Source organism: Ambystoma mexicanum, chromosome 2q (genome assembly GCF_040938575.1).
Source record: "Ambystoma mexicanum isolate Mex_15411 chromosome 2q, UKY_AmexF1_1, whole genome shotgun sequence".
Lineage (NCBI taxonomy): Eukaryota > Metazoa > Chordata > Amphibia > Caudata > Ambystomatidae > Ambystoma > Ambystoma mexicanum.
Genome location: NC_090924.1, coordinates 641636727 through 641660006, shown reverse-complemented (window position 1 = coordinate 641660006; position 23280 = coordinate 641636727).

Sequence of the window (23280 nt, the reverse complement as noted above, 5' to 3'; positions counted from 1 at the left end):
GTGGATATTACTCTAAATGTATGCATGTTAAAAATCTGAAACTTCATCAGTTAATGTCCATACTCCCTGCGCACATGTATGTAAAGTTGGGTCAATGTCAGAAATTGAAAAATCAGTTAAAAAGTCAATTATGTGCCATTTCTGAATGCAAGCTCTTAGAAACAGCAGATTTGGACAGAGACATGGCTAAATTCAGCCACACCATGTATATGTAATTTCAAGCAACTGTGTAACTGTGAAATATGTCTTTTGTTATCAAATATAGAATATGTGCAATCTGACAGGGGAGTGTCCTATCTGCAAGCCATAAAATGACATCACTCTGACTCACAGTTCCTTCTCCAATCAAGTGAGGAATGGAAATTTGACCAATGACAAGGGAGAGGGGCAAGTTTAGTTATGACCAACACACACACCCACTTGCAGAACATATAAATGGACCACTGAAACTTAGGTAGGGACCTTCAATTCCATCTGCCGCTGGAAGCTCTGCCGGAAAATCCATACTTTACCTCCATCAATCTCTAGAGAAAGCTGTGCAGAAAGATTCAGACTTTAAATCCCTCAATCTTCAGAATCCAGAGAGAGAGCAGACCCAGATCACTGTGAAGTGCAGAGACCAGAGTCCCATCTAAAACCTGACCAGATCCATGGCGAGGCCCATTTCACTCAAGAATATAGTGTGAGTACCTAGAAAACTGTGCAGAACCAATCTCCTAGTTAAAATAATATAATTCAATCTAGCTTAATCTAAGTAGAACTGTCTCCTAACTGTCAACTGTCATTTGTAAAGCTGTCACTTGTCATTTTCTAGTTGCAAGCTGCACTTGTCTCTTTAAACTTTAAAATTTCAAATCTGAAAAACGACCTTTATTTAATCGCTCATATCTCCGCAACCGTTTGTGCTAGAGACTTGCAGTAACTTTCCCCTGAAAGCTGTGAATCGTGGCTTTCCTACGAACTTAGAACCGCATTCCTACCCCCTATAGTTTTGCCGTAATCGCGGAACACGCATCCGCGAATTTTACCGCGATTTGCAAATTTCTCCTCGTGTAAAAACAGCTGCTGCTTGCCTTCCCTTTGCCAGAAATTCGTTTAACCTGCTAATCATTCCTGAATCATTGCAGGAGTGAGCCTGAGCTAATATTAACTAGATACCATTCACCCTGAACCTCTGAAAGGGAATTAAAAGCATTTTAGCATATTTTTTTAATTCATTGCCAGCACATATCAAAGCAATTTGGGCCTGTGTTTTCAAACTTCTGTAGTCTAAGCTTGCTGGGGTGAACTGAATTACAGTTGATTGCATTTCTGAGAACTGTGCGCTTCCTTCCATTTCCTTGCATTGTATCAAGGGGGGGAGGGGATTGCCAGAGAAAAGTGATTACATTGTTTTGTTGAAATCATATTGAGTATTTTCTATACTGCATTTCATTCATTCAACCTTGCATTTCCTTGAACCCTATAAAGCATTCTCTACCACCTTATACTTCTGTATCACCTTCTTCTTTTGTTCCTATTCACCTGTGTGCTACCTCATCCATTTCATGTCAACTCCTTATTGATTATAGAGAAGCGCGTTAGTGCCAGATTCTCTGTTGTTAATCTTTATCATATCAGATTAAGTGTGCTATTCAATTATTAATTTATTATAAAGTGTGATCTATATATCTATTGTTTAAATTATCAAATAAACCTTTTAACTTGCAAAACAGAACTACTTCTCGGCTCAGTGGGGTCAGGGGTATTCCAAGAGGGGGGTGTTATATAGGGGTAGTCATCCAGAACGCATGAACTGGACATAAAGATATATCAATAAGGGTTTTCATTCAGTATTCTAGACTAGGCGTTGACTTAGCTGTCGTGTTGAATTGAATCCTCTTACAGGTATCTGGTGTGGCAATGGGAGATTCAGGTTCTTTCAGAATGGAGAAGAGTTCCTTCATGCTTGAGTTACAGTTGGCAATGCGATCATTGTAGGAGTTGCGCTTTGCTACCTTGAAATGGCAAATGCCATATTGGCACACACTTCATGCCTCCTACATTTTCATGACTACTATCTCAAAGCCTGTTACTATTGCCCCATAGTTAATAAGATATATGGAATTATATGTTATGGTACCCTCAAGGGTTCCACTTTATACATATAAATTATTTATTGTGAAACAATCAATTGTCAGCACTAGATTGGGCTTCCACAGTATATCTGCTCTATGTCATTTAACTCCACCATCTCTGCAAACCACATCTGGCAGCCATCTTGAAATGTTGTGATATCTAATGAAACACACATAGATGCCTCGTTAGTAAGGCTATCAAATATGATCCAAATAAGATCAGATCAAAAATCCTCCTGAATACTGTGTATTAATGACTATAATATCATGTGAATAACGAAAATCTGCTCATGCCAATAAAGGTCTTAATATACCCAAATCACTGACTAATATCCAATTATGCATTTATATTAGATCCCTATCACTAGGTCATCTGATAGACCTCAATAATCAAACTACTGATCCTCTACTGAATGTAGCTTGATCTCCTCATTTAAACTACTTGTATGTAATGCATTGAAAAATATACCGCAAATAGTTGCTGACAATAGCTAACAAGCATATAACATCCACTTTCAACAGTAAGTACACTGTAATACTGTATTGTTATGATTATCATTATCTATTGCTCCCCTTCTACATCTGTGCCTACATGCTCAAGTGACAGTACCCAACTTTACATCACTATTTGCAAGGCCCGAAACATCCCTACATCGAGGTATATATTTTTCTAATTAATAATTACATTCATGTACTAAAAAGCATTGATTAGTTTGCAGGGAATTATTCATACATTATTTAATATGTTACGCTGTGTGTCAACCCAGAAATGCATTAAGTTCATTGTCCAAATTGAGGCCAATGGTGTTGGCTCTGAATTGAAAAATAGGTCAGGCCTCTTCTTGTCTTAATACTTTTACGAGGTCACCACCATCAGGTCGGTATAAAATCAGTTAGATTATAAGAGCTTTTATCACAAAGCGGGAAAAAGCTGGAGTGGATGCGCTTAGGTTAGATGTGGGTAAGAGTTAAGATTTGTGGGATAGCTGCACATCTTTGGAAGTCGAGACTGACCCCTAAATATCTTCAATTTATATAATTGGAACAACTACTTCCTTGCATGTGTGCTTGTCCACAATAAATATGACAAGTAAGTAATGCTGATTGCAGAAATAGTTTTTAATAGAAGTTCGATTATTCTGATCAAATACTAACAAGATCAGTCTCACGCAAAAAACCATCAAGAAACCCAAACAGAATCTCATAATCAATCTATCTCACAAGATCCTGACATCAAAAGAAGAATCACTCCTTAACAGAGGTCTCTCATTCGCCCCAATGACAAAAGCTAACCTTATTGATTTTGAACTTCATCCATACAAGTTCATTAGGAAGATCAAATAAAAAAAGTACTTCCACCACAAGGTGACTATATTCAAAACATTACCATCAAGCAACCTGACGATCTCCGAAATATAGAATACACACCTCTTATTATCTTTGGATGAGCATGAAGATAAAACCAAAGATCAAATATGTCAAGAATTGGGTATACACCATATAAATATCGAAAATAAAAGAACTCAAACCTATTTATAAATTTAGTCCACAACTTACTTCAGAAAGTGTCATTGAAGATATTCATCGGTATATGGATAAAACCAAGACATCAGACAAGTACAGCAAACACAATATTGATTATGCAGAGAACTTAGCTTTGAAAGCCTTGGCTGATAACAAACCCAGGAGGCTGACAAGGGAGGAGCAATGGTAATTCTCAATAGAGATGACTATATTCTAATGGGCAATAAACATTTATATTCTAATGGGCAATCAACATTTAGCAACACCAAACTGGTACAAGAAATGTACAACAAATTCTACTAAGAAAGTGGTACAAGATTTGACTAAACTTATTTCGGAATGGCACACGAAGGGCCTACTAACAGAGGATGAAAAAAGATGTCTTTCTATTATGGCGACCACCATGCCCACCATCTATTTTTTTCCTAAGATCCATAAGGTATACGATCAGCTACCGGAGGTTAGACCAATTGTCAGTGGTATAGGCTGGGCAACAGAAGGCCTGTCCTCATCCATTGACATACTTATGAAAGAGCAGCTGATCAAATTAGACTCATATATCAGGGATTCAATCCATATACTTCAGATTTTGACAACCATGAACTGGCAGAATGACTACCAACTGGCCATTGTAGATGTTAAAGCACTATACACATCAATAGACCGCAATCTAGTAATACAAGCAATAGAGTACACATGTGCACAATTCTCTGCATCTAAAAGGTATCACATTGAGATGGTCAAGGAATTTTTACATTTCACTTTGAACAACAACTACCTTTTTTTTTAATCAGAAGTATTACCTGCAAACCAAAGGGGTGGCCATGGGTGCAAAATATGCCCCTTCATTAGCAAACCTATTCATGGGGCAATATGAAAAGACACATGCCCTTGTGAACACAGACTTTAAACATCGAATTATTCTTTGGAAAAGATGTATTAATGAAATCATCATAATTTGAAAAGGAACTGAAACAGATGTTAAGAATTTAATTGGTTATCTCAATCTCATGAGATTTGGTTTAGCATTAACAGGACACTGTGACAAGCTCAGTATAGATTTTCTCGACATTAATCTATATGATGAAAATAATAAAATAGCGACGAAGACATTCAGAAAACCTACTGAAGTCAACTCAACTTTATTTGCCTCAAGTTGCCACAGAAGATCAACCATCAATAACATCCTGATGGGTGAATTCTTCAGCACACGCAGGAATTGCAGCGACAATACTAATTTTGAATTGGAATGTGAATTACTGAATAAAAGATTAATTGAAAGAGGATACAGCACAGAGTGTATATCCAAAGCACACCACAAAATCCTATCTATGTACGCAGAGAACAATTTTATCTAACTCTAGCATACGCAGTCACCATTCACACATCACAAGGTCTGTAGATGCACCCCTCGCTGGCTGCTGCATCGCCCTCAAAAGGACATAGAGATCCCTTGTTGGAGACCTCGCGACCACCGACAGCTGAGCAACCAGTGGCCCATCCATTCCTCGATCTCCCCCCTGACCCACTCACTGCAGGCGGGAGAACCTAGCCACCAGAGCCATTGAGACACCAACCAGGGACAGAAATAAGATTTGGCCGGGGCCGCAGCTGCCATCCCTATGTCTTGCCTCAGTGCGACCCCCATGAGTTGAAAGGAAGCTCTCTCCAAATTTCAATTCGGAACCGGCGAGAACGAGATGGCTTCTGGAGGCCTATCCACCCAGGCCCGGATCTAGGCGTGATCCAGAATAACATCCAGATGATCCTAGAGGAAATCCGGGGGATGAGAAGCGACGTGAGAGCTAAGCTGGCAGACCTCACTACAAAAGTCACATCTTTGGAGGACCGCATGGAAGGGGTCAAAAACAACCAACTTTCCACAGCACTCCTAGAGACTCAAATGGAAGCAAGGTTCATGGAGGTCCAACGGCACAAAGAGGAACTACGATTCAAAGTTGACGATATGGAAAATAGGGAAAGGAGAAACAATCTGTGCATTTTTGGACTGGCAGAATTGGAGGGAGGGAACCCGCTTGGCCTAGAGGGCAAGGTACACAATATCATATGGATTATTCTGAGCACAGAAGCTGCTGAAGATATCAAAATGGACAGAGTTCACCACGTTGGTGGTGGAGGCAAGGGCCCCCGCTCGGTGCTAGCAAGATTACACTACTACAGAGACAAGGCAAAGATTTTTGAGAGGGCCAGGACCCTTGGGAATATACAATATGGAGACTCTAAGGTGGCAGTTTTCCAGGACCTCTCGGACCTCACTCTGCTGATGAGGAAGAAATGCGGCAGCCTCACCAGATGGCTCCAGGAGAGGGGGGTCAGGTACCATTGGGGCCACCCCTTTTATTTAGCATTTGAATGGAACGGAGAGAAGCATCACCTCATATCGGAAGAAGATATCCAGAGAGTGGCAGAAGACTTACTGAGCGACCGGGCCGGCCTCTCGGCCGGCCGCGACAGGGACATGCAAGATCTGGATCATGGCCCCAGTGGTCCAGACACTTACAGAGGCAAGGCTAAGGCGAAGGGGGCTCGCAAGTTCCAAAAAACTAGACATCCCTCTTCAGCAGCCGAGGGCAACTTAAAATGACTCTGATGCCGCTATGCGTTTCCTGGTTGAAATGGCCCCTGGCTTGTTGGCCACACACGCGGACTCTGGAAAAGCTCAAGGCAGAGGCCCCTAGTCACTACATTCAGATGCCATGTTGGCGCCAGGTTAGCTCCGGAGTTCGAGAAGCCAGTTGTTGTTTGCAATTGAAAGCTGGAGTATGGCGGGGCACATGGTCCTGCTAAAGACACAATACCAAGATAGGCTGAGGCAAGGGGGGCAGAAGTTCAAATACTTGTGTGCGAGATCCACCAACAAACCTAAATGGGCTAAGGCTCCAACAACAAATCGTAGCTGGGGCATCCCAACAAACAGTGACACCCGGGGCTGGGAAAGAAGCCTTGGTGGTTCGTTGACCAGTCCCGACGACCGTCGTTGGATGAAGACGAACGCCTCAAAATGTGGGAAGGGGGGAGGGAGCAGGGGAGGGTGCAGGGGTGGGATAGGACAAAAGAATGGTGAAGAGAGGAGATGTTCACAAGGGTTAAAGGGAAGGGAGTCAGCCAAATCAAGCCGGGGTTATTCGCTTCACAGCAAGCCTTTCACCGGAAACAGACAAAGGAGCTTATGGAAAGCAGGACCAAGGACGACAATGGTTGAAGGCAAGATAGGCACACTTAATGTCAAGGGCTTAAACTCTCAAAACAAAAGATCATTGACTAGCAATATGTTCCGCAAACAACAGCTAATGGTACTTTTTCTACAGGGAACCCACTACAAACAGGGGAAGGAGTCACTGATTAAAGGAAAGGAAATTGTGTGTAACTACTGGGCCTCCCACAGAAGTTCAAAGAAGGAAGGGGTGGGCATTCTTCTGAACAAGACAACCTCACAAACATAGAAACCAAGAGGGGCTTTGGGGGGCGATTCCTGGGGATCAAGGGTACATATGAGGGCGAGTGCATCACTCTGGCCACTGTATATGCTCCCAACTGAGGTCAGATACGGTTCCTGACCCAGATCTTCAGTACAATGGACGAGTGGGCAGAGAGAGCTATGATACTAGGTGGCGACTTTAACCTCATAATGGACCCCAAGCTGGACTGGTGGACGGCAATAGGAGTGGGGCCTAGGGATGCTACCAAAGACAATCTAGCCTTACAGACGCTCCTAAAGGAACACTATTGGGCAGACGTGTGGCATAAGGCATGGCTGGGCCCGGGGGGAAATCACCTTCTTCTCCCCCCCACACTACACCTACACGAGAATGGACCTGCTCCTAACCTTTGAGGATGGGGGAGGGGTCGCTACGCTCCCCAGGGTGGAAGCAATAACATGGTCTGACCACGAGCTCCTGGTGGCAAACTGGTCATTGCCCCTGTCCCCGAGATTCTCTCGATGGCGCTGCAACGACACACTTTTGAGAGACCCTGTCTTCAGAGACTTCCTAAGGAATGAGATGGTAGCTTACTTTGAGACTAATGATAATGGGGAGTCCAACATGGTAATGGTATGGGAAGCCACAAAGGCCACCTTCCGGGGTCTCCTGATAGCCGAAGGCTCCAGGCACAAGCGAGAGAGAGGGCTTATTGAAAACAAGCTCCGTGAAGAATTGAAGGCCCTGCGAGCTAGGCTCAGACTCAAAGGGGAAGACAGGGAAACCCTTCTGGTAGAGATGCAAGAGAAGAGGCAGGCACTGCACACGGTCCTCATTGGGGAAGTGGTAAAAAAACTGAGATACATGCGACAAAGATACTATGAGAGGGGGGACAGGGTAGGGACTCTCCTGGCGTGTAGGGTCAGGGGAAGTAGAATGGAAAGGAGGGTGGGACCTATCAGAGAAAGAGGGGGTAACGAGTGCAACAAGAAGGGGCAAATAGTAGAATGCTTTGCTGATTTTTACAGGGAACACCAAACAAGGGGGGGCGTCAGTGGAGGAGATCCGGGCATTCTTAGCTGAACACCCACTGCCCTGACTAACTGAGCTGGAGTTACAGGGGTTGGATGGGACGTAACAGTGGAGGAGGTAGAAGGTGGCATCAAGAGGCTAAAAGCGGGTAAAGCCCCGGGGGGAGATGGGTACACGGCAAACTTCTACAAACAATGTCAAACCATCCTAGTAGAACCCCTGGCCAAACTGTTCAACTGAATCAGAAATCGAGACACAATCCGACCCACCTTCCTACAGGCCCTCCTCACTGTAATACCCAAACAGGGCAGAGATCTGGCAGACTGCGGATCATATAGACCCATTTCGCTCCTGAACCTAGACGCCAAGATCTTCACCAGAATCCTGGCGACTCGGCTGGAGAGACGCCTCCCCTGTCTGGTCCACCCAGACCAGGCAGGATTCATTCTCAATAGGCAAGGCTCTGACAGTATGCGCAAAACCCTCCACATACTAAATTCAAGGGCAGTCCGTGACGAAGGGGCTCTGCTGGTGGCGCTCGACGCAGAGAAGGCATTCGACAGGGTCAGTTGGAGCTTAATGGGGGAGGTTTTCTCTGCGGTGAGGATGGGACCGAGATGGCTGGGCTGGATGTTTTCACTATACTCCGCTCCCTCAGCCAAGGTTGTCGCAAATGGGACGGAATCAGGGGCCTTCCCCCTGGAGAGAGGTAAGAGACAGGGCGGTCCACTATCCCCCCTAATATACACGCTTATTATGGAGCCCTGGGCGATCTCAGTCCAAAAGAATGAAGCAATTAGTGGAGTATTGATAGGAGACTCCCACTGCAAAATTAGCCTATTTGCTGATGATGCGTTCCTCTACATGACTAAACCATCCCACACGGTTCCCCATGTCCTGAAGGGCCTGATGCGCTACGGCGAGCTCTCGGGATTCAAGGTGAACCTTGGAAAGTCGGTGGCATACATAGGGGGAAATTTATCGGATACAGAAACAGAGTATGTGAGAGATCTCCCCTTCCGACTCCAGAGAGACGGGTTTCGACACTTGGGAATCCACGTCACAGGTGACCCCTCAGGCCTCTTCTCCAATAACTTCATCCCACTCTGGATAGAAATCAAGAGGGACATAGAGAGGTGGGCAAACTCAGGGCTCTCATGGATGGCGCGTCTTAACCTGATTAAGATGGTGGTCCTCCCTAAATTCCTATTCCTGTTTCAGATGCTCCCCGTCCAGGTGCCTAAGACCTTCCTAACGGAAACAAAGCGGACCCTTTTGAGATTCCTCTGTGCGGGCAAGAAACACAGGATTTCATATGAGGTCCAAACGAGGCCCAAGGAAGACGGAGGGGTGGGGTTCCCGGACCTTGAAACATACTATAAGGCGGCTCAAATGAGGGTCCTGACAGACCGTTTTAACCCAGATACAGAAAAGCAGTGGGTGGCTATGGACAATAAGGTGCTGGCCCCAGTCACGCTAGACGAATGGCTATGGGTCCCGAGATCATGCATTCCAAGAAGGGCCCTACATCACCCGGTCCTGGGGGTTTTATGGTCTATCTGGAGGGAAGGAGGCTACTATAGATGGCTCACCACCTGGCCTTCGCCGCTGAGTTGCATATGGGCTCCCCCATTCATAGACAAAGTGGCTGAACCAGCCGCATTACAACAATGGTACGAGGAAGGACTCACCAGGGCGCGGCAGCTATGGGTGGAGGGATCCTTCATGCCCCTAATAGACCTGGAGGAGGGGGCCCTGGGGCTGGGCAAACTGTCATCGTTCTGCCACCTTCAACTAAAGGGAGTCCTCACTGAACACTCTTGGGCAGACACTCTTAGGAGAGACTTGACCGACTTCGAAAAACTGCTACCCCGGGCTCCAAGGGGGTCATATCTCACCTTTACAAACTTCGCTTGCTGTCAGCTCCCGGGGAACCCCACCTGCCCGGACACAGTGGGAAAGGGATCTCGGCAGGGGGGGATTGACGATAAAAGATGGTCTAAAATGTGCATCCAAGCCAACCGATCAATGGCCTCACATCCATACCGACACCAGGCCCTGAAAATATTGCACAGGTGGGACTGCCCCTGCCAGAGGATTGCCAGGATGAGGGCGGGATACGACCCGCATTGCTGGAAATGTCATAAAGCAAAAGGCGACTACATACACATGTGGTGGAAATGCCCCATGGTCCAGACATATTGGGGAGAGGTTCCATCCTGGATCAAAGGGGTTGATGGAGTGTGTAGGTCCCTGTGCCCCTGGCTCCTCCTCTTTGGGATTAATGTGGGGGATGACCATGAGGAAACCCAGGGCCACATGCTACAGGTCATGCTGGTGGCGGCCAGGTGCTGCCTAGCCCAAAAGTGGAAGAGCCCACATATGCCAGGAGAAAAGAAGTGGGTCATCAAGGTCCGGGCCATTTATGACATGGAGTTCCTGACACACCTCATTGATGAATCTAGAACTAACATAGAAGAACTTTGGCTTCCCTTCTTTGAGAAGTATGAGCGTCTGGTCTGAAGTGCCAATAGCATGCCCGGGGACCAACGTAGACACCAATGTACACCAAGGAAAGACACCCCACAAGCACATTGTACCATATAAATAATCATCCTATAGGGGCTGCAAAGAGCCGACCCCAAGACACCAGTGTGCAACAAATGTACCTTGAAATGTTTCCCGTGAGCTTGTTGGATGAACATGATAATAATGCTCGATCCATGGCTGAGGGTGAGGGTGGTTGGAAGGTTGGGGATAAGGGTTATTGTTTAACTGTTCTTATGGTTGACATTGTTGAAATATTTTGTACGTTATGATAACCAGAAAACTTCAATAAAATATGATTAAAAAAAATAAAATTTGCCAATATCTGACTCAAGGACAAATATGTGACTTAATCCGTATATGTTGGTACAATCAATGTCTGGTACAGCTTGATAAGTCTGGCTCACCCAAACATAGAGTGGACACACCATCAAATCCATTGCCCATCCCCTAATTGTTAACACGGTACTATATATCAGCCCATTCATAACAACATGGGTTAACAACTACATTAACCCACACATGCAGTTTATGATATTCCATCTAAACCCCAAACAATATCAACAGAAACACATCACACTATACATAGTGGACATTTTTTCGATAATATCCGTTTCTCAACGGATTTTGAGATGAGTCGGTACTTAAACTGATTGATTATTGGATTGGGGTTTATATTCACCTTCCTGATATACATCGATATCCGAGACCTTAAATACCTACACAATATACACCAAACGTGGAACTCAACTTAGATGCAACTATATCATTATCAAACGCTAAATATGCTATTCAATTCAAATAACCCTCATGAATTGGATTTAGCATCACAACAGGCGAAGCAGATTAGTAAGATCTACTTTAGAAGAAGGACTTCACGTATCTATTACCAAAACGTCATCACACTATGACATCAGATGTAAAGAGCATCTTTTCATTTCAAAATGACGACCGCAATCTCGCCTCGCGGTACGCTGCCCGCCACTCCTGGACGACCATCTGTAGAGTCTAAACACCAATTTTTTTAGGTAAGGAATCCGAACATTGTTCTATTACGCAAATTTCATTAGTAACAACAGCTACCAGACTGAATTAATACTTCGATAAAATCGGTTTATAATGATACATTTTTAGATACTGACAAATTCTCACCAGATATACCTTTCTCCTGTGTTGACATTATCACATTGATAACAAGACTGCAATAGCATATGGTAAGAGGCAACCACTGCTCAACTATATTTATTCCAATTAACATTGATAAATCTTTTGGACATCTGTGCTATCATCACGATATCGTTTTTCAGATTGATCCATTGACACTTTATCCAATACACATATTGGAATCATTCAAACTATTACCAGTGATATTGGTGAGTCGCTATATTATTCTGATCCCCATGCATTAGCATGATAACGTGCTAGCGAATTGAATACACAGTATAGCATGGGATTTTCACATCACTCATCACTAGCACAAGAGATTATTTAGCGAATAGCATTCCACCTTGAGTTTTCGTGAGACCATTTTTTGTCACAGGCCAAATGCACATCGACAACACATATCTGGGTGAGCCATACTTCACTGACACTATTGAATGCTACGATAGTAACAAGAGTATACACAATATAAAAAATTGGGTTGTTCAAGATTGTAAAACAGATCTTATAAGATAATTTTAGACTAGACAGATGATATCATTTTATGATATTTTCATTTTTTCATTTTTTTCTTTCTTCTTTTTTTTATATCCTTATTATGTCTCATAACTTCTCATCGTCCGTCCTCAAATTCTCCTGCTTATACATGAATCAACTACTTGCAACAACAGTAATGTTAATTACTCATTGAATATGGAAAACTAATTGAAATTGGTTCATGTTATATGTCTGTTACTTTGTTATGAATTTCTTTACACATTTTGAATACTGACTCAATATATGTAGCCACGCCTTGAAAACGACCAATGGTCGAAACACGTGTCAGCAAAGGCTAACAAGATTGTTTGATCAGAATAATCGAAATACTATTAAAAACTATTTCTGCAATTAGCACTACCTACTAGTCATTATGTTTATTGTGGACAAGCGCACAAACAAGGAAGTGGATGTTACAATTAGATTAAATGATCTGCTGACCTTCCCAGAGACGAGGGGCCTGGGCTGTCCTGTATCTTGTGGCTACGTCAGCAGTGATAGATCTGAATCCTGCCTGGCTACCAAAATATGCCCTGCAGAATATCCTACAGACATGTGTCAGCATAGGATGGGGGTGGGAGAGGTGATACATGAACATTCAATTAGTCTTAGCACTGTTTTAATTTCCATGTTCGCAAGATGTGATGTGCAGCTACAGTGAGTTTGCCTCATCTGGTAAGGATATATGTGTCATGACACACTCAGGCGTGGTGTAGACAAGAATTGCAGTCTGTGGATGGTTCACATGGATGTGGTGGGCATGCTCAACTCTGTAGCTGGTGTGGCAGAGACATTAGCATACAGGACACCCTACTTGCATGATGCATTTTCAGTGCTTGCTGTGGTGTGTACATACATGGGTGAGTGGAATACCTTCCTGGCAGTTCCATGTGCTTCCTCACATTACACATCACATTCAGGCAGGACTCAAGTCACAATCTCCCAGTGTGCAATTGTTCTGACAACACTGTATTCAGTGTTTTGCTGAACACATAGTGCTGCCTTTAAACCATTGGAGGATCAGATTCATTGTGTGACATGTCACATACACGTATGTTTACTTCCACTTCAAGTGCTTCACCAAAATCTACTTTCTTAGTATTCATGCAGCTCCCCACAACTGTTTATGGATGCCATGCCATGAAGAAACCACAGTCCTGACAATATGTGGTCCCTCCTTTTTGTCGATATGCTGTTCCTGGAATGGTTGAGCACTGCCATGTACGTCACACTCTTCATACCATTCTGTTTGCATGTATGATTGCATATACCCTGCTTATCAGTGCCAGCATTAGGTACTCCATTGTCAACCTACTTCTCCAGTGTGGCAGTGATGAAACTCAACAACTAAGATAGAGGTTATGCTAAGTGATGTGAATAGCTTTTGATACAGAGCCAAATCACTGGCATAGTAGTTTCAAAGTGCTTATCCTTGTCTGTGGCGTATTTTGCCCCCACTAGGGGTATCCAGAACTCAATCTGCAGAAGGAAAAGGAGCAGTGTGAAGATAGGAGAATAGGAAAGAGAAGGTAAGTGCCCCTGGCAAAAACAGGGAGAGATGAATCGGGGGAAAGAATGTATTTTGATCATATGTGTGTATGTCAGTCCTGTTAGGTGGACAGTAGATTTGATGGTGTAGAAAAGATGGATTTATTCTAATGTGGATGAGATTAATTAGACTGCATTGGGTAATAGGACATTTAGCACACTATGTAATAAATAGATCCATGAAGAGATAGGTTTGAACAAGATGTAGTAGCATATAGCACATATAAAAATGTGAGATTCCTGCTATTGAGAAAGAACAAGGCCAAATACCTTGTTCTATAGGATGGTTCCCAAACAGGAAGGTACGCACTTACACTTTAGACCACCATGCCTTATAAGAGGCATACTAATCATTTGCCTATCAAGTCAAGCATTTGCAAGCGCAATTTCGAAATGTAGGCAATTCTAATCTGAATAAGAGTGCAATCATCAACCGCAGAGACATGTTTGCGCCATTGGTGGGCCTTGTGAGTGAGGTGTGGTTGTCGTGCTGTGTCACTCTAGGCACAGAAAGCAAGGGATCCACATCTGAATTATCCTTACTAACTTAGTGCGGCTCCTAGGATTGATTGTGATGCAAAGCTCAAGCAATTGTGAGTAATCTTCATCATGGTGTAGACATGAAGGGGGAACTTTTCATAGTGCTTCTGAGTAAGTCCTTCTGTCTTCCTGTTCTTTGGGATAATTGTGAGGATTCCACTGGGTGTGCACTGTGACACTTTCATGCGTGGTGTGGACAAGGCGAAAGTGCTTCTTTTCAGTGACTGATGTGAAACCACCAGATTGCACAAATACATGTTTATTGTGTAGTCTTTTGGGTTAAGTGGGTTATTTTGTGCTAGCGTGATTTACATTGTGTATGGGGGCTCTGATTGTACACTGTGTGCTTCTGTGGCTCTGTTGTTGGTCTGAAAGACCATCTTTCTTATTCTTAAGACATTTTGCACCCCTTGTCACGGATTTATGACGTAACCGCTTTCATTTCATTTCGGGCTGCTTTTGATGATGCATTATAAAACTACCTTTTAACACCAGTACTAAACGTTAAGTGCTTACCTGAAACATCTTTGCTCAGGCTGCAAGACAGAGGTTCGAATCCCAACAGGTTACTTGGTTGATAAATTGAGTGCCATGCAAAACTGGGTACACATTCGGTAACACCTATATGTAAGAAGGGATATATAAAACATATAATTTGTATGGTTAATATTGTTATTGTTATTATTATTAACCTATTTCTGTGTGTATGCAAGCAGTTTCCATTTTGTGTGTAGCCACTCTGAATTTGTGCACGCTGCATTTGTCATTCATGCTTCATATTCGCCTGTACACATTTCACAGTGCAGACTTGTTCACCTACTTAGTATTTGAAGTTGCATCTGCACCCGTGTTTCCATGACACAGCTCGTGGCGGCTTGGGACATTGCGTGGGTAATGTTGCCGGGCAAACGCAACATCATTTTCTCCATCTTCATGACAATAGTGAAGTTTATGAAGACAGTTGTATTAGAGAGGGGCAAGTGGGTGGAGCTTATTATATGCCATTGTTCTTTTAAGGGCCAAGTGCATCAGAAGCCCCTCTAAACTCACTCAATACAGTGTTTCCGTCTTGGGAACTGCGTCACAAACTGCATGTTCTGCGACAGGGCAGCACAAACGTTTCCCGGAAGTCTTGTCTCTAAAATGAGGCTAGTAAGTTTGTAACAGCAAATACTGGGGGCCATTTACGCAAAAGTGGGATTTGAAACAAAATATTGAACTGTCAAAGTGAATATTTTCAGGCCACACCTTCAGTTTTTATGTCGCATTATTGTCTAACAACCTTAACAGAGGAATTGTTGAAATCCTGTGTGCTGGTAGGCATGATGATGAAACATGTTCTATTTCTACTCTATGCTGCACAATGGATTGCCCCCATACGTATTACTCTGCTCAAATACATGTTTATTCAAATACAAAGGTATTCAGGAGTTACACAAGTAAACTGTTGTAATATGCACGGGCTCGTGCATAGGCACACTGGTGGAATGTTGATGCGTGTTTGGCAACCAACATTCCACAGTGGCCGTTGGAGCTGAGGGAGCTGTGATCCGCTGCGGGGTCTCACAAATAAAGATACGTATATTCTTATACATTGGAGTGGCGGTGGATTATTACATTGGCGACGAGGATTGTGTGAGACCCCATCCCACGTGTGCGCGGAGCAGCGGTCTGGGCTTCGACCTCACCTTCGGTGTTGTTGGTGATTGGGAGGTGAAGCGGAGCAGTCCGGGTGTCCAGCCGGAACATCGCTGTGGGCCAGTCCGCGCCGGATCGTGGCGAGCAGAGAGGAGTTGTCCAGGTGCCCAGGCGGGGAGCGGAGGAGTTATCCGTGTGCCCTGTCGGGTACCGCCGCGGGCCAGTTTGCATCGGCGAAACGTGAGCAGGGAGGAGCGGTCTGGGTGCCTAGTCGGGGCACTGCGCAGGCCAGTTGCTGCCGGTTCGTGGCGGGCAGCTGAAGACCAGGGAGTTCGCGGGTCGGAAGTTGGATCCCGGCCACTGGTGGCAGCGACAGGGGCTGGTGAGCTCCATTCTTCAAGGAGGCTTCCGCCCATGGATCCTGTTGGAGCTGGCAGGAAGAGGGCCGCTGAGCTGCACGCAGGCCGGCACACGAGAGAGCCTGCGCAGATAGCAGAGGCCGGCAGCTAGCCCCACCCCCAGCAGCGTATTTATCCAACGCTGTTTCTGCTGCTTTGATCCTGGTGGGGCTGGCAGAAAGAGGGCCGCTGAGCTGCACGGAGGCCGGCACACTTGTGAGCCTGCGCAGATAGCAGAGGCCGGCGGTTAGCCCCGCTCCCAGCAGCGTCTTTACCCAACGCTATTTTCTGGGGACTGGGTGTCTCCGGGAAGGAGGGGGGCTGAGGTGGTGCTGGAAATAACGTGGCCCGCCGCTGGCCTCGCCCCTGACAGCGTCCTTATCCAAGGCTGTCTCCGCGGACTGGGTCACCTTGGGGAAGCAGGAGGGGCTGCAGAGGCGCTGCGCAGCTACTAATTTGGGTGAGGCAGGAGTATAACTCAATCCAGGCAAGTGGAAAGGGCTGTAATTTAGTCCTAAAGGCGGCTGGAGGTAAGGTGGGCATATAAATTGCTTGGAGTGTCGCCAACAGGAGGTTAGGGGATTTGCTTGGGCTGGGTTGGCTGCCAAGGAATGTTTGGATAAGCTTTTGAGACTCACCCAGTGCCAGAACTTGGCTGTACTGCAATTACGTGTGGGTGCACGTGCTAAAGGCAGTAGTTGAGACTGACCCAGTGCCAGAACCTGGCTGTACTGCATTTACGTGTGGGTGCACGTGCCCAAGGCAACAGTGGGAGATATTTGTCTGCTTTTGTATTGGTGGGTGTATGGTGATCCACAGTGACAAATACTTTGGGGACTGTATGTATTTTTTGGGGGGGCAGGCGCACAAAGGACAGTGAGATAATTGTCTGCTGCTAGGGAATTAACAGCTTTTAACATTGCACAAAGGTAGCAAGTTATTATTGGGGACATAAGGAACTGGGGAGTATATTCAACTATGTTGCATACAGCTGCTAGGCCTCCACCTGCTTTTCTGCCGAATCCTGGAGAGCCGGTTGCTCCTTGGGAGCAGTGGGTAGATGCTTTTAAGGTATATTTGAGGGCTGCAGGTGGGGCAAAGTTCAATGATGATGAAAAGGAGGCTGCTTTACTGAATTGCATTGGTACTGAGGGGTTGAGGGTTTTTCGTCATTTGCCTGGAGAGAATGTGATGGTTCAAGGGGGAGGTGAAGGGGAAATGGTGGTAAGTGCCTATGAGACTGCTTTGAAAAAATTGCAAATACGTTTTGGTAAAAGAGTTAATGTGGTTTTAGAGCGATATACGTTTTTCTCTAGGGCACAAGGTTCTATGTAAAGCATAGATTCATATGTTACAGCCTTACGAGCACTCATGGCTACGTGCGGGTTCCCGGGGAATGGAGAGGAACATATAAGAGATCAGATCATGATGAAGACATCCAATCAAAAAATTAGAGAGAGATTGTGGATTGAGAACAATCTTTCTCTTGATAAGGTTTTGGAGATTGCTAGAGCAATTGAAGCTTCAAAGGCGAGTGTACAGGTGGTTACTGAAAGGGACGGGAATAGGGAGATGGTACATGCTGTGGTGCCAAGGAGCAAAAAAGGTGGGGATAAAGTTGTGGCACAAAGCAATAGAGCATTGAGGGTCAAGGAGGGATGTAAAAATTGTGGCTGGTCGAGTCACAATGTTGATTCGAAGTCCTGTCCTGCTAACAATGTTGAGTGCAGGAAATGTAAACGTGTGGGCCATTTTGCACGTTTGTGTAAGGGGCAGGTGGTTGCTAGTGTAACTACAGAGGATGCTGCCAGAGGGCTAGAAGGGGCATCGGGTGGTGGCGCTAATCAGAGTGTCATTTTACATGTTGAGGGAGGTGGGCGGAAGGGTCCATGGGTATCGGTATTGGTGGACCAGCATCCTGTAGATATGTTTGTGGATTCGGGGTCACCTTATACCTTGGTGTCTCGGGAAGTCTATCATGAAGTGTTGGGTAAAGAGATGTCTACTTTGTTGCCCCCGGACATAAGACCATATGCTTATGCGCAGCATTCTATTGACCTGCTTGGTTATAATTGGTCGAATTTCTCTTTCAAGGGGAGGCAAACTGTGGGTAAATTGTATGTGGCTTCAAAGGGCACAAGTGTACTAGGCTGGGATGAGCAGGCTGCACTAAAAATACAAATCCATCCTGGTGAAAAGGACCCAGTCTTAAGTGTCATGGAGGGAGGGGAAGAGAATGACATACCGGTTACATCCACAGTCCTCATGAGTGAGTTTCCTGAGGTATTTTCAGATACCCTTGGCAAGCTTAAGGGTTTTACACATCGCATTGTGTTGAAGTGCGATTCCGAGAGTGCACAAAGTGAGGGGTGTGCCTGTTGCAGCCAGGGAGGCATTCAAAGAGGAATTGACTAAGTTGCAGTCAGCAGGAATAATTGAGCCTATTGAGTGTTCAGAGTGGTTGTTTCCGGTGGTTTTAGTTAAGAAGAGTGATGGCAGCATAAGAATGTGTGTAGATCTCCGGGAACTAAATTCCAGCATATGGGTGGATCGGCATCCTTTGCCAAATATTAATGAGTTGTTGTTGACGCTGGGGGAAGCTAAATACTTTTCAACTTTTGATTTGTCAACCGCGTATCATCAAATTGACCTGCATGTGGATTCTAGACCCCTTACGTCATTTGTGACTCCATTTGGGGCTTTCAGGTTTTGTCGCATGCCTTTTGGCCTGGCTTCGGCTTCGGCTGTGTTTCAGCGGTTGATGCAGCAGTTGTTTGGTGGTGTGAAGGGTGTCAGCTATTTTCAAGATGACATTTTGGTTTGGGGCAGCAGCAAGGAACAACATGATATGAGGGTAAGGAAGGTCATGCACATTCTTAAAGAGAGAGGATTGACGGTAAAGCTGACCAAGTGTCAGGTGGGTGTGCAGGAGGTCACATATTTGGGACACACATTGAGTTCACGAGGTGTGAGCCCAAAAAAGGAGTTAGTACAAGTGTTGAGAGATACGCCAGCTCCAGGCAATAAGGATCAGCTAAGGGCTTTTCTGGGTCTTGGGAATACTATGTTAAATTTGTTCCAAATTATGCAGAAAAAACGGTGGCCATGAGAGCTCTCATGAGGAAATGTGTAAGGTTTGTATGGTCTGCGGAGTGTGCGGCAGAATTTGAGTTGGTTAAGAAGGAAGTAGAGAATGCTCCTTCATTGAAGTCATTTGACCTAAAAAATAAAACTGCTTTGACTGTGGATGCTAGTGAAGTGGGTCTGGGGGCAGTGCTAGAGCAATGGATAAAAGGTGAATGGGTACCAGTGGCTTTTGCTTTGAGGAGTTTGAGAGAGGTGGAAACGAGGTACTCTGTAATTGAGAGAGAGAGAGACTTTGGCAGTTTTATGGGCTTCAAAACACTTCAGGACATTTTTGTGGGGCATACCTTATATTGTCAGAACGGACCACAAACCGTTGGTGCAGGTATTTTCTACCAAAGGAGTCATGGCAGTGTCTCCGAGGATTGCAAAGTGGTCAGTACAATTGCAGGATTACAATTTTTCCTTGCAGTATTTTCCAGGAAGGTTGAATGTTGTTGCGGACTGTTTGTCCCGTTTGCCAGTGGGTCAGTGTGATGGTGAGGCAGGAGTAGTACAAGAGGATGATTCGCAGGAGTGTCAGGTTGCTTTGGTGACTTCAGCTGTGGAGAAGTCGTTGTGGGATCGGGAGTCTGAGAGGGATCTTGAGTTGAGGTGGATTAGGGAAGGTTTGCTTAAGGGGTGGCACACTGTTAAGGACAGGTTGGAAGGGAAAGCTTATGTTCAGGTTATTGATGAATTAGCCGAGGGTCCCTGGGGTGTGTCTAGGGGTTGTAGATTGATACCTCCTGTGAGTTTGAGGGCTAGAATAGTGGAATTGGCACATGTTGGTCATTTGGGACGATCTTTAACTAAAAGGAGATTGAGAGAGGAGTACTGGTGGCCGTCTATGGATAAGGATGTTGAGCAAGTAGTGAAAGATTGTATGACATGTTCTGTTAGTGATAAGAGTAAGGTACTGCATCCACAACCTATACATCCTGTAGAGGTTCCAGAGCAAGTATGGTCGAAATTGGCTTTGGATATCATGGGTCCATTTGATTATTTAGAGCCTGAGTTCAGATATATGTTGGTATTGGTGGACTATACGTCCAGGTGGATTGAGGTGGCGGCATGTTCTAGTGTTACAACCAATTCAGTTATTGATTTTTTGAGGAAAGTATTTGATCGTGAAGGATTACCTGCAACTTAAGTTACTGACAATGGGGTGCAGTTCACCTCTAGAGCAATGAGAGATTTTTTGGAGCAGCATGCCATTTCGCATTGTAGGACAGCTTTATATAATCCTTCTGCGAATGGATTAGTTGAGAGAGCAAATGGTACTATTAAGTCAGCCATACAATTGGCTTTGGCCAATGGGTTAGATTGGCAGGATGTGTTGACACAATATCTGGCTGCATATCGGAGAACGCCTGCCATGCTTACGGGAAGATCTCCATTTGAACTCATGAGGGGTAGGAAGGCAGGTACAACATTGAGAACTTTGGCCATGGGGGGTGGTGGGCCATGCGATATGGACTTGCGAGCCATTCATCGCAGTGTTTTGGAGCGCCAGCAGAGGACAATGTCTTCACAAAAAGCTAGGAAGGAGTTGAATGTTAAGCCTGGGGATGAAGTTTACATTAAGAATCCTAGGATGGTTCACAAGGGTTACAGCTCTTTTATGCCCTCAAAGAGAGTTATCAAGGAGGGAAAGGGGCATGTGCACTTGGAGGATGGTACTGTTTGGAGTAAGAGAAGGGTGGTGGTCAGTGGGTGCAAAAGTATGGATAGGCCAGGTGTGGGATCTAATTTGGAATCGCAAGAAACAGTTCTGGATTATGATCCTGTGGATTCACAAGGAATAAGGATTGAACAAGAAGGGATGGGTCAAATTCCAATTCCTGTTGGTCCAGAGGTAGATGTGGAATGTCAGAATGCTATGGATCAGCAACATGATGAGAGACAACATAGGGGTCGTGTGGGTAGGACCTGTGGTCCTCCCATAAGATTTAGAGATTACATTTGTTAGAAGTACAAGTACATTTAATTGCTCTAATTTTTGGTCTGTATCTAGATGGAAGTTGTATTGATGATAAGTCATGTAACATTTTGTTTATGTTCCATTGTTCGAATTGATATTAACAGTTTTATCCAAGGGAAGAGGATATGTTGTAATATGCACGGGCTCGTGCATAGGCACACTGGTGGAATGTTGATGCGTGTTTGGAAACCAACATTCCACAGTGGCCGTTGGAGCTGAGGGAGCTGTGATCCGCTGCGGGGTCTCACAAATAAAGATACGTATATTCTTATACATTGGAGTGGCGGTGGATTATTACATAAACCTGTTCTAGCTTCACACAGAGAAACGATTAATACAATGTTTCAAATATGGAACGGTTTTGAAAAAGAGAGCCTCAAAGTCCTGAGCAGGAAATCTCGTATACAGTTGCTGGGCTGCTTTTTGGGTCCACTTGGGCTATGAAAGTGCCTCCATTTCTGGCAACCCCGTAAGTAAGGCAGACATGATGGTCGGTAAATACATTGTTCAATTGAAGATATGTGTTATATGTGCCCCCCATTAAGCATACAGGCGGGGGTGTTGTGTAGCAATGCTTCTCTTTATTTTTTCCATGCCCAGCATTTCTCTGGGCCACCCCCACCGTTCCTATTGCCCTTGTCCTTTACCATAAATCTGCCCATGGTTTCGTGAGCCGCCCCCCCCCCCCCCCGAAAGGAAATCTTGCCTTCTACTTAGAGTCAGCTCTGAAAATTGGCATTAAAATGTATGAGTGCTGCATCATGAAAACCTTAAAATATATGTGACTGAGCCATGTAGTGGGGGATTCGATGACAGGGACTGAGGTCTCCACTCTGATTACTTTTATTGACTGACAAGAAGTAGTGTATTGAGTATAATGTGATAAGACCAATTACTCTTACAAATGCATGGTGTCGCGCCTTGAAACACGTGTGTATAGGCGCATTATAAATACCATATCATATCATGGTGTATATTAGAAAGGACAAATGCACGTTTAAAACAATAAAAAGAAATGCATACAAAAATATATTTGACTATGTTCACTGGCCAAACCATCAAGTATGATGAAACAGGCTTCATGAAAAAGAGTTAACAGGGACACTGTAGTTTAATTTGCTATGGCTACCCCGGATATTTTTCCCACTGTGCTGCAGATGGCCCAAATTACCATTTATTAGAGAGCCCAGACTTTTGGAATGTTCATTGTGTATCCCACCTCGGTTTGTGAATGGTCAGTTTGGACATCTGACACATAGAACAGTGGGGGCGCAATGTTTCAATCAACTAACACCATATGCCATAAGTTACTCGGATACACCCAGACGTCTGGACACTAATCTCACCCGCTCTCTTGCCGTTGACCTGTCTGAAACAGAAACGCAATCCGCTGACTCATTCATGAGTCATGAACTGGTCTTTGCTTGACCTTTTTTTTCTCCATTAGTGGTCAGTCAAGAAATTCCGCTTTGCTTCTTAAAAGCTTTTTAACCGTAAAAGTGTACATGAGAATGGAATCCAGGGGTAAAGACCGGATTTGACAAAGGTTTTATTTGAATTTAAGACGGAAGTATACAAAGTTATCAGTTGACCATGCTTTTGTGCACTTGTCAAGCACACAGTCAATATGTGTCCTTTATGGCAGTTAGTCCCCCAGGTCCTAAAGGGAGCGCTTGCTCCCACAGGCATCT